Source organism: Mustela lutreola, chromosome 4 (genome assembly GCF_030435805.1).
Source record: "Mustela lutreola isolate mMusLut2 chromosome 4, mMusLut2.pri, whole genome shotgun sequence".
Lineage (NCBI taxonomy): Eukaryota > Metazoa > Chordata > Mammalia > Carnivora > Mustelidae > Mustela > Mustela lutreola.
Genome location: NC_081293.1, coordinates 36,847,389 through 36,860,644, shown reverse-complemented (window position 1 = coordinate 36,860,644; position 13,256 = coordinate 36,847,389). Strand labels below are relative to the sequence as shown.

The 13,256-nt window shown below is 43.2% G+C and overlaps 1 protein-coding gene across 6 annotated transcripts in view; it reads right to left on the bottom strand.

Annotated features, from left to right (window-relative positions):
* SLC16A12 (solute carrier family 16 member 12) overlaps positions 1-13,256 on the bottom strand; it is a 76,414-nt gene that overhangs the window by 25,959 nt on the left and 37,199 nt on the right. Inside the window, exon 2 of one of the 6 annotated variants that reach the window (XM_059169516.1) lies at positions 4,562-4,632. The exons of the other annotated variants lie outside the window; for them this stretch is intronic. The gene's annotated coding sequence lies outside the window, so the exon portion shown is untranslated. The remainder of the gene's footprint in view (positions 1-4,561; positions 4,633-13,256) is intronic. 6 annotated transcript variants of the gene reach the window in all.

Here is a 13,256-nt window from a genome sequence, read left to right as displayed (position 1 = left end):
GTAGATTTTTTTCTGGTGAGCCTCTGGTTGAAAACAGAGCTTGGCCGACATTTTGACTCCAGCCTGTGACACACAAAGCTGAGGAACTCGTTAAGCCGTCCTGGATTCTGGTCCCACAGAAACTGTGATATAAGGTTCTTCTTAAATTATTCTATAGCGTGTCAAGCAGGCTTCTGAAATACTGTTAGGGATGAACTGTTTGAGAGACAAAAATAAGGGTTCTGATAGATCCTTTTCCTACAGGATGGAGCAAATCACTCAGTTGTTGGTACAATTTGATTATGATCATCAGATGAAATCGAGGTGGTATTAATTCAATGAAACATCATTTCAAATAAGACAAAGCATGCATTATTTGGAACACAGGCTCTGTACCACTTGGTAAATTATGGGCAAACCAAATGAATACACATTTTTTTACTCTAAAGCCAAAATTTCTTTTAAGAAGATGGCTCACAGTAGAATCTTGCCATCTTTAAAGCCACCAGAACAAACTGGCAGCCTGTGAATTCAGAGAGCAAACACAGAGCAGAGATAGTGAATGGGATTCATTCCCTTAGAAGACGGCCCCTGAGAACTCCCCCGCGCCTTGTGCCACATGAGGACAGGGCATAAAGAAGGCCGTCTAGGAGCAAGGAGATGGGTTCTCACCCACTACCAATTCCACCAGCACCTTGATCTTGAACTTCCCACCTTCAGAACTGTGAGAAATAAAGGTTTGTTATGCAAGCCATCCAGTCCAGAGTAGTTTTGTTATAGCAGCCTGAATGGACTAAGACAACTGAAGCTTTAGATGTCCCAATTCCCTTGAGAAATGGATAATGCTGAATACAGCAGGCAGGCCTTCCTTTGTGGCAGCTATCACAGGGAGTGAAGGAGCAGCACATTCCTGGGCAAGGCCTGTATCCCCCCCTTTCACCTTGTCCCTGACCTCCTGTCCTGTTCGACCTCGCGGTCTCACTAATATACAACACGTGACAGGCCCCTGCAGACACAGCTTCTCTACTTGTGCCCATACCGTGTTGCCCTAAGTCAGACTTTCTTGAAGGGCCAGATGTGAGTCACGTTCACGGGATGCTTTATGTTTTAGGCTCTCTCTCACAATTTCAACGCGACCAGACTTCAAGGTTCTACCCACACCTGCACACAGACACAATGAAATAACTTACTGCTTAGACACCATTAGGTGCCAAGCGTCATGAAATGGTAGAATCAATTGTACAAGAAAAACAGCTGAAGCTCAGAAACCTCTGCCTTGGTTTAGTTCAAGCCTCTTCATAGTTTTTCCATTGAAATAACCCCAAGGGTAAGTTGTTTTCCAACTGAAGACTGTAAGTCCACCAACACATAAATGTCCAGTATCCAGACCGTCCCCAGTCAGTGCTGCTTGGTGTTGTTCAGGGGTGCTGGAACAGGGGCGCCTCGAGAGCCAAGTTGGTTAAGTGCCTGCTTTTGGCTCAAGTCATGGTCCTGGATCCTGGGATCGAGCCCTGCATTAGGCTGCCTGCTCACTGGGAAGCCTGTTTCTCCCTCTCCCTCTGCCCTTTCCCCATACTTGTGCTCTCTTTGTCAAATAAATAAGTAAAATATTTTTAAAAAAATGCTGAAAAGTGCAGTGAAATATAGTGTAACAGATGAAGAATTAGAAAGTTATTCAAATAGTTTGCAGTAATCTCATTGCTGGGAAGTTATCCTAAGAAAACAATTTAAGAGAAGATAGACACTAGGGGTGGAAAATAATCATTGCATTATGAATAATATATAAAATGGAGACAACTTAAGTGTTCAATAACTGGGAAGTGTCTCAAGAGTTATGAGACATAAACAAACAGAACAGTATTCAATCCTTTCAAACCATCAACAAGAAGATAATATTGTAATAGGGGAAAACATCTATGATGCCATGTTAAGGGGGAAAACGGTCTCTAAAACAGTATGCACATTGTGAGGAGACGCTAGGTAAAACTTAGGTAGAAGTTGCATACTTGCAACTGTCGCAAAGAATACAAGGATATGCAAAAAGGGATATAGTTGTAAAGATGATGCAAAAATACATCTGGTATTTTTGTTAGGAAAATTCTTTTCAATACCATTTTATATACAGCTTTCTTAGGTAGTTCAGGTCTACTTCTGTGATGTAAATATGAGCACGGGCATTTCTTCTGCATAGTCTATCAAGGACTAGAAAGAACCATATCACAGTTATTGAAACAACACAGTGAAAATTAGGTGATTGTTCAGCAGAGGACATGATGTACATAACAAGCTCCGGTGAAAATAAAATGTTCTGTCTCATTACAAAAGTCTTAAGCATCATTAACTTTTACTTCGTCTCTTGTGTCTCCAGATGATTCCATTTTCATTTGTTTTATTTGAGCAATCTCTCTGGCATTCCCACATTTTGTAAGTTAAGAACTGATTCATGCAGATCTCTCAAAAAAATACAATTGCAAGAAGCTACATGAGCGAGTTAAGTCAGACGCCCAAGCAGCGCGGGGCTGACGGCACCATGAACAGAGGTCTGTTTTAAGTTAAAGTCAACCTGGGTAAAACCACAGAACCTGGAACATTCTCACAGGGTTCCAGGGTGGGGAGAAGCAGCTTGGAAAGCATTGGAAGGTGGTGCCATGATTAATAATTCCTCATGAACAGGCCCCCTTGAGTCTCACAAGCCTCAGAGATGGGCGCTGTTTTCTCCCATTCACAATGATGAAGCTGAAGCCCAGAGGAGTGAAGGGACTCACGTGGCAGTGCTACATGGAGATACGGGCGGAGGCGAGAGACCCTGGCAGATCTGGGCAGTGTGCTTACCCATCCACCTTCCAGATTTCCAAACAGCTGTTGGACACTGCTATCAACAAGTCATACAAACAATGGTAAAGCTTGAGAACCCACTGCCATGAGTGATCAGGAAAGAAGAAAGAGAGGAAGCCCACAGGTTAACACAAGGGGATACTGCCCAAAAAGCACCTCGTGTTTCTCTCAAAACAGCTCATTCGATAGATTTCTATGTATTCAGAAGAAATGCAGGGGTTAGACAAGGCTAACCTGGTTTCCTGGAGACTTTGGAGCAGCCTGTCGTTCCCCTAGAATACTAGCTTGCACATTTTTATAAATAATTAACTGCCCCGATATGGCACAAATATACGAAAAAGGTCCTTTACTGAATTAATAGTATACCGAAAACAATATGGAAAGGAAGCATGTCACCATCATATAATTCTTCATTTTACTAATTGGCCTCCAAATTATTTCATTTTGACATCCAACTACTAAAGCATCTCATTTTGGTTCCAGAAAATCTTTTTGGAACACAAGCGTCTCTATATTATGATGTTCCTCTAAGATTACTCTTTAATAATACAAATTAGGATATATGCTCAATTTCACTTCACCCTCCTGGCTTTAAAAAATTTAACCATTTGCAGGGACCCCGAGTTGCTCAGTCAGTTAAATTTCTTAAACATCTGCTTTTGGCTCAGATCGTGATCCTGGGGTCCTGGAATCAAGCCCTGTGTTGGCCCCCGCTCAGTGGGGAGTGTGTTTCTCTCGCTGCCCCTGGTTTTCTCTGTGCCTCTCCCTCATTTGTGCTTTCTCTCTCACTTACTCTCTCCCAAATAAATGAAGTCTTTAAGAAAAAGTTTTTGTACTATTCTTACAACTTTTCTATAAATGTGAAATTATGTCTGGGGCACCTGGGTGCCTCCGTTGGCTAAGCATCTGACTCTTGATCTCAGCTTAGGTCATGATCCCAGGGTCCCAAGTTTGAGCCCTGTGTCAGGCTTCCATCTCATTGGGGAGTCTGCTTCTCTCTGTGTGCTCTGTCCCTCCCTGCTGCTCATGCTTTCTCTCTCTCTCTCAAATAAATAAAACTTTTTAAAATAAAATCTAACCATTTGCAAAGAATTCTTGCTAACAGTCAATAACTTTCCACAAAAGCACTGCATTTGTGGGGCAAATCTTTCATGCTGACCTTGGTAAAGTTTTCTGAAGTGATCTCTTCTGCCAGTAGAAGACCTATGCATCTCTTACAGTCCATGTGTTGCTGAGAAAAGTCGACAATGGTCCCTGAAACACTTGTTTTGTTAGGGGTCCCAATACTATCTTGTTCTTTCCTTCCTCCATTCCCTTTTACTTCCGGTGTCTTAGCCTTTAGCTGAACCCTTCTTCATAAACTGCTTTGCAGCCACAGAAGAGTTAAAAGGTGTGTGGGAGAAAGGTAATCAAGAATGGGAATTAAAACCATTGGGTCTAAGCGACATGTGGTAGTTGTTATAACCCTGTGCAAATCACCTCGTCTCTGCGAACATTTCCTAATCTATAAAACCAGGGAGTTGAATTACTATTTATCCTTCAAACCAGCTGGCTGAGTATTAGGTACCTCTTCCCTCATAAGTGAGTACCTGGTCGACCAGGCACTTCTTAGTAAACTGATAGCTCTATTCTTTGTTTTGATTTAAGAATCATGAAATTTGCCAGTATCTCTCATTTTTGAGGCATTTCTAAAATATTCCGGTACTGCAGGTAGTATTTTAGGGATATCTCTTGAGGTATTTATTACCTTTTGTTGGCAAGCTGGTTTTCTCTCGCTGCCCCACTTCTGTCATTAAGGCTAAGCCAAGACATTCATTGCTGTAAGAAACAGAAGGGTGAGTCCCCTCCATAATGAATTCATCCATAAATAAGGAATGATAGGCTTGGGATAAAGGGGAAGTTTCTACCACACAAAGGGAAAGTAATTTCTTAATTCTTCACCATACCACTTATCCACCCCTGGTCAAGACTTAAGAGAACCGGAAGTGCAGTCCTGAAAAACCTAGACAGCTCATCACTCTTCCTTTTAAAAGAGCTTTCGCCTTTCCTTTCTGGGTTGGCTTCTACGGTACACAGTGAGGATCGAAGCCAATACTTAGAAACCAGCAAGATGAGTGTCACCAGCAGAATGCCAAGACACCAATACTAAGGAAAGTTCTGCTTAGGCCAATGAGAACTCAGAGACCTGCCTGCCAATCACCTTGTCCACCATTACCATGAGGACACATGAGTTCTCCCCTAAGCCAGACAGGCAGAAAGGGGACAGAGGAATAAACACCACAGAAAGGAGAAACAACATTTACTTACAGATTAACCTTGGATTTAGCTAAATATTGATCCAAAAAGACTGAGCTAATATGAAAGCAAGTACTTTAAACTGGCAAAGACTGCTAGAAACTTTTAAAAATCGGGATATAATTCATACACACCCATTTTGAAATCTATGTTTCGATGACTTTTGACAATGTATACACTCACATAACCACAACCACCACAACCAAGATAGAGAACATTTTCTTCACCCCAAATCCTCACCCCATATCCTCCCTCATGCTCCTTTGTAGTCAATCTCCATCAACCTCAGTGCCACACTATGGCTGATTTGCTTTCTATCCAATATAGATAAGTTTTGTCAGGCAAGAATTCTGTAAAAATGGAAACACACAATATGGACCATTCTGATTCCAGATTCCAGATGAGTATTTCAAGATTCATCTAGGATGTTGTGTATATCTGCAGATTCCTTTTTATTGCTGAATAGCAATGTATATTATGGATATACTATAATTTATTTATGTATTATCTGTTGATGGACATTAGGGTCATTTCTGGTTTTAGAACATTATGAACAAAGCTTCTGTAACACCCATATGCATGTCTTTCTGTGGACATCTATTTTCATTCTCTTGAGTAAATATGTAGGATTGAAATTGCTGAGTCATACTGTAAGTATATGTTTAACTTTAGAAGAAACTCCCAGACTTTCTCAAAACAGCTACACGATATTATGAGTAATAAATTAGAAGTCCAGTTGCTCTAGCGTGTAATGGATTTTCATTATAGTTTTAATTTGTGCTTCCCTGATGACTAAGAATGTTAATGACTTTTTTTCATGTACTTATTAACTATTCATACATCTTCTTTTGTCTATTCAAATATCATTCACATTTTGAGGGGGGCTGTTTGTCTTTTTATTGAGATGTAAAAATTCATTGTATACTGTAGATACAAGTCCTCTGTAGACATACATATTACAAATATTTTCTCCCATTCTGTGGCTTGCCCATTCATTTCTTAGTGGTATATTCTGAAGAGCAGAAGTTACTAACGTTGATGAACTGGAATTTATTATTTTTCTTTTGTAGAGTCCAATATATTTCTAGACATTAGTGGTGAGCCACTACAAATTAAAACTTAAATTTGAGGGTAGCATCCCAAACTACGAAATGCCCAGGAATCAACTTAATATTTGTATTACTTTTAAACTAAAAACTACAAAACAGTGTAGAAAGAAATTTATAAATTCTTATAAGAGAGAGAGAGATACCATGTTCATTCCATGGAAAATGTCAAATCTACGCAAGCTGACTGATATTTTCAATGGCTGGGAATCACAGAAGACACCATGTGTGTACTGGGTCAGTCTTCCAAGTATGCTGGGAGAGGATTTCAACACTTTTCCACAAAGCCTTTAGAGCTGGGGAGCCGTGTTCCCATTGCTAGCCTTACAGCCTCATAGCCCGGGGCAAGCCCAGCCTCTGAAAAGGACCCAGTGTGGAGGGAAGTTAAAGAAACTCCTCTGTCTGCGGGACTTTGCAGTCTCTGGCCCAGAAAGCCAACTATTTTTTCCATTTGGAGTCTCTGGGTCTTAGGGATGCCTTCTACTGCATATGGATTTGTTTATTTTTGTTGCTCAATGGTATTACACATGTGCTATGAAAAATAATATTGTTCTTAGTAAAGAAAAACTAGTGATTTGCTTTTTTTTCCTCTCCTTTCTGCTTCTCTCTGCTTAGTCCTCCCACGGATCCTGGTAACAGGGGAATAAATAACTACTGACTTCACCCAGAAATTTGGGGGTGTCTGTTGGGAGCCTTTGAGCACTAAACTGAAACACTGACTTCTGGTAACGAAGCTGCCCGAGTTCCTATGCTTGGTGTGAGACTCTGGGGACAGGAATACTTTACATAAGACCTAGGATAAACAGCAGAGCAATTTATACGGTATTTCGTCTACAGAGAGGGGGAAAAAGGTACAACCTGTGATTCACATAAGACGCAGAGAGTAGAAAGCACCTTCTTTGCCTCCCTGCCAGCTCCTACCCCGCAGAGCTGCTGATTCTAGGCAACATCAGAAAAATGCTTACTTCTGCGTCTAATCGTTTGTTGACGGTGCAATTCATAACCAGGAGCTTGCCCCCAATTACCATTTTCTGCAGTGACAGAGTTCTTGTCTCTCCTCTTTGCAAGTGCATTTAAAAGAAAGGATAGGCCTGGGCTATATCCCTCTCTGATAAAAAAAAATATATATATAACATGTGGTCAGGAATGTCTGCTCCTGGCAGTGTCTGGTCTAAAGCTGGTGTGACTCAGTGAATAAATCCTCGTGTCTAACCCTGTGCCTTGCAGAAGTCTCGAATTCTAATTTTGCACTCTCAGAGTGTGTGGAACTATTAGGTCAGACTGTGTTCTATGAGAGGCTCCTTGACTGCAGAGGAGAACCTCGGGGCTTGAGATGGATCGCACAGAGTCTTTCTGTTAGTTTACAGAGAGTCTTTTATTGAAGGACAGGGCTGCCGGTCTATACCACAACATTTTCCTCTCTCTATAACCACAGCTAAGGCCATGCTGCTGGAATGGGAGAGGCAACCTGTCAAATATTTCGGTTGGCTAGACGTTAACCCCTTGAGTCATGCAGTGTTGGGGGAACTGATGTTAGAAAGCCAGTGCAGGCAGAATTCAGGTCTGCTCAGAGTGTGAGGTCCCTAAGAGCGGCGGACCCTTGATGCTTCATGCCTCAGACACTGCTTGGCAGAGAACAGGCACTCAGTAGACATTTAGGGAATGAACATCTCAAGTTCTGGGTGTTTTCTCAAATCACATGGGGGACGGGGTACAGGGAGCTTGAGGGATGAGGGCAAGAAATTACCCATCGGTTCTTTATTCTTTTTATCCACTGTCAGACCAGATTAACTGGCTTTCCCTACATCTGGGTAACAGGGCCTCAAGTGAATATATCTCACTGAGAACACCAGCACAGCCAGGCCCAGACCCCAGACCAGGTCAAACCTGCAAATGTAATTTCACTGCCAGTGTAATGGAAAAATGCAGATTTTTCCTTCTTGTGTAGGGAAAATCCAGTTCTTCCCTATTATGTGTGTCTCTCTCATGAGTCTCCTTTCCTGCACACACAAAACACTTCAGATCTGACCCTTCTGATCACCCCGACAGCAAGAAGCAATTCTTGGACACCAGTAGGGTGTCCAAGAATTCAACTCAATTCTGACACTTCTATGCAGAGAAAGTATCAGATCCCCCAGGTTAAGGACTCAGTCCCTGAAGGCTGTCCCTCACCCCCAAACTTCAGACACCAGTCACAAGCCTAGGGTATCATCTGAGCTTCTGACTAACAAACAGTAGATGGGCAGTGCCAACGGTTTCTTCCTTGGTTCCCTGAATTTGCTAGAGCGGCTCACAAAACTCAGGGAAACACTTACTCATGTTTACCAACTTACTGTGAAAGGCTATGATAAAAGATACAGACGAACATCTAGATGCCAGAGGTATGTAGGCTGAGGTATGTGAGCAGGACTCCCCAGCCAGGGGACTTCCATGCCCTGTCCTAGGAGGACACTGTCCCACACCTCCACGTGCTCACCAACCTGAAAGCTCCCCAAGCCCCTGACTGCTGGGATTTTATGGACACTTCCTCACAGAGACGTGATCAATCATTAACTCCATTTTCAGCCCCTCTCCTCTCTCTGAAAAAGGGAGGGGGCTGTGGGGCTGAAAATCCCAAGCTTCTAATCACAGCTTGGCCTTTCTGGTGACCAAGAGACTGGCTAAAAATGCACGTGGGTTGCTGGAGGGCTCACCTACAGAGCCTGGCACTCGGCCCACTGTCTGACCCACATTGCACAGGCCATCAAATTCCACAGGCCCTTAGAGATGTTTATTTACACGCTCGGTAGACTCTGTTCACTGCTTGAGCCACGGTAGGTCACACAAAGGACAAGGTGTTGCCAAGGCTGAGAATGTGGTGTACTCTTGAGTATAAGACCAAGGACCGGAATTTCTTTCTGGAAACGAAAAACTTAGAAACGATTTTATAAAAATTCTTTCAAGATGTGGGTGGCTGTCTTTGTCTCTATCCTGACAGAAGTCATTAGAACGGAACCAGTTCATTCTAGTCCCTCCTCGTTTTGGACCCAGGGGAAAGTTCGGTGAGCTTTCACAACAAAGACCTTAGAAGTAGTTCCCAGCCAACTTTTTCACGGGTGAGTTGGCTCCATACATTTTTAAATATTTCCTAAAAGTAAATTAAAAAAATATTTCCTTAGCTAAACATGGAAACAGTTATATTTTAATGTTATTTGTTGATTAAGAAACTATATAAAGGTGAGCCTGGGTGGCTCAGTCGGTTAAGTGTCTGCCTTCAGCTTGGATCGTGATCCCAGGGTTCTGGGATCAAGTCCCACATCAGGCTGTCTGCTCAGCGGGGAGTCTGCTTCTCCTTTTCCCTCTGCTGGCTGTCCCCCTGCTTGTGCTCTCTCTTTCTCTGTCAAATAAATAAGTAAAATATTTTTTAAAAATATATAAAGACATGAGGTAAAATGAATTTCATGGTATTTTCAAATACATTTTATTTTATTTTATAAATCACTAAGGCACTTAAAACATTTGACAAAGCCTGACAATAGTGTAAGATGTTATTCTGTTCATAGGCAACGCTGTGTGTATTGTGGATTTGCACACCCTGTACTAAATCTCTCATCTCTTTCCAGGTCAGAGATTCTGCCCTCTCCCTGCCGCCGACCTTGATTAGAAGCCCCTCTCTGTTTATTAAGGGTAGGGCTAGTGCCTCAGGGAACATAAATTCCTTCTGGTTTACTAGATGTATTATTTACCCAAGGTCCTAGTAGGGGCCAGGAAGTTGGGGAGACTTCAACAAAGACATTTATAAAGATGTGAGCTATGTTCATAAACTCTAACAAAGGTCAGTAGAGTCCCCTGGGGCTAGTAATGGTGAGAGATATTACCACCGCTGGGCGTGAAGGGCAGAGGGAGAGAATGATACCTGGGACCTCCTATAAAGTTACCATAGGAAATCTTGGGCAAAGGAAAGTAGCCAAGCCACCAGGATCAGACAGTAAAAGAGCTGAGGACACAAGTACACCGGCCTCACATTCCTGACACTTCTGAGTCCTCTTGGTGGCTGGACCCAGGGGGTCCCAGTTGTCACAGCTCCTGCATGTCCGTCTCCCGGGGTAAGACCTTTATGGATGGATGGTGACCTTAGAGGGACAGAGGGAAGCCATCATGCACACCAGCGTGGGCTGCTTGGGTCGTGTACCGGGCCTGTGGTTGAAAGATGAGGTCAACTCCTGAGCCATTGTGGGCTTGCCTTTGAACAAGGTCAAGTCACTCGAGGTTACCAACTCAAATCTTTTGGCTTATTTCAAATACAAAACTCAGTTGTGAAACCGACCTCCTCTTTTGCTGCTCTTACTTTAGTGCTCCTTTAATTTCAGCCAGCAATCACCTTCAAAGGGACAAGGCCAAAATGTGCATCTCTGCTCTCAGCCTTCCTCAGACTTCCAAGAGCCTACAAGGTGCTTCAAATTCACATGTCCAAAAACATCATAGGCTCTTCTCCCCTGGAAACACAATATGTATGTGTGCGTGTGTGCATTTGCAAGCATGTAATGCTTTTAGCATTTTCCAGCTAGGCACACTAGAACACTCTGAGTCACCTTGACAACTCCCCAATTCTCATAACAAGTGAGGCCAACTCTTACCACGTCCACTCATGTGCCTCTCACATCTGCCTTCCCACTTAAATTTCCCTCTATCTCGTACCTGAACCCAGCCGGAGCCTGCCGCGGCCTGCCCGACTCCATCCGTCACTGACAGGTGACCCTGTTTGGACCTCCCTGCTACTCACACGGCAAGATTTTATTTAGTGTCTCAGCGCCTCAGTTTCCTTATCTGCAGGACAGATTTGTGGACAATACCTGCAACCGGGGACAGAGACCTCCTTTCCATTGAATCCACGTGTGGGACATCCTGGTAGATGTGACACCCCAGGCCTTTCTCAACCTCCTTGCTGACTTTTCCCCAGAGGAGGAAAGCAGTTATCTGATCTGTGACTTTGGGGAAAACAGATACAGCTGCACTTGGTCAGTTCAGTCCTTCTCTTCCTTGTTTTTTTTTTTTTTTTTTTTTTCCCACTTGGGATCTGCTTGTTAGTAGAGAGAGCTCCTCCTTCTCGGGTCTTGCATGCGACAAGTGAAATAGGGGTGGGTGGCCCTGCAAGTCGGCCCGTGCTTGCTTGGGGCTGGCAGGGACTGCGAGTAGGTAAACCTGCATTTTTTTATGGGAAAAGAATTGCAGTCCTACCTGGCTTGTTGTCCTAAGCCTCATTCCCCAATTCTCAGTATCAGGAACCCTGAAGTGGCATTTTGGTTTTGTTTTTAAAGATTTTATTTATTTATTTGACAGAGAGAGAGGACAAGCAGGGGGAACGGCAGACAGAGGGAGTGGGAGAAGCAGAACTTGATCCCAGGACCTGGGGATCATGACCTGAGCCATTAAAAAAAAAAAAAAAAAAAAGATTTTGAAGGTGGGATTTTGATCTTCATCGGTTGGATACCTGTTTTCACCTCTACGTTGGTTTTGAACTTAGGGAAATGATGAATGTTTTGTTTGTTTTTTTTTTTAAGATTTTTATTTATTTATTTGACAGAAAGAGATGGAGAGAGGGAACACAAGCAGGGGAAGTGGGAGAGGGAGAAGCAGGCTCCCCACTGAGCAGGGAGCCTGACATGGGGCTCGATCCCAGAACCCCAGGATTCTGACCTGTGCCGAAGGCAGACGCTCAAGGACTGAGCCACCCAGGGGCCCCTGATGAATGTTTTCTAATTGATTTTTTTCAAATCCCCTTTCCTGACTCGTGGAATTATTTGGAAAATGTAATGAGGTAATTCGTATTATATCATGAAGCACAGGATTGCCCCATAGCATAAACATTCAAATAAATGTTAGCTATTATCACACTCGTTGTTAATAGACTGCCTCCCTGAGCATTAGGAGAGGGGTGAGGAATTTAAGATTTCAATATTCTATGATTATTAAATTTTTTGTATCAAAACTGCATAGGAGAGTCACAGTTCTACCAGGGAGAACTTTATAAACTGCAAAAGAAGACCTGGCATCTTTCCCTGCCCAGAGACTTCTCACTGGGGCATGTACGTGTGTTCTGAGGCTGAGTGTGAATATGTTCTGAGAGAGTTCTCTGAGAAGGAGGCTTACAGGAGGCCCTTAGCCCATGGTGCACTTGTATGTAGTAACATAACACGGCTACAAAAATATTTTTTAAAGAAAAAAGGGGAGAGCCTGGGTGTCTCCATCAGTTAAGCGTCCGACTCTTGATTTCAGCTCAGGTCATGATCTCAGAGCCATGGGGTCGATTCCTGCAGCATAAGGGCTCTGCACTCCGGGGGGAGTCTGTTTCTCTCTCTCTCTCTCTCCATACCTCCCCCTGTTCACACACATACTCTCTCTCTCTCTCTCATAAATAAATAAGTCTTTAAAAGAAAGAAAGAAAAAAGAGACCCACATTGCTCTGACAGGAAACCCCTCTCTAAAGGATTCCAGAGGTTCCCTGCTCCCTCTACTACTGCTCTTGAGGACTTGAAAACTGTCATGAAGAGGGGCGCCTGGGTGGCTCAGTCCTTTAAGCATCGGACTTTGGCTCAGGTCATGATCCCAGGGTCTTGGGATCGAGGCCCCCATCAGACTCTCTGTTCAGCAGGGAGTCTGCTTCTCCCTCTCCCGCTTTCCCTGCTTGTGCTCTCTCTCTCTCTCTTCTGGCAACTAAATAAATTAAAATCTTTTAAAAAAACAAAAAAAACCTGCCTCTAATATGAACACTGTATCTCGTTGTTAAGCACATACAATGGTACACTTGGGGTAGCTCAGACATGTCTGGCTTGGAAACCCAGCTCAGACAACCACTGGCTGAATGAGCTTGACTTGGGACCTAGTTTTCTGAATCCCAGACTCCTGTCCCAGACATCTGAGTTCATAGACCCTCTCTAACAGGGCCTTCATGAGGAGTACAGGGCAAAGTACACGTAAAAGCACTTCCCACCTATTAAAATATTCTCATATTAACACAGTACAAACTCAAAACATGATTACCTAAGTTAAAACTATATCAGC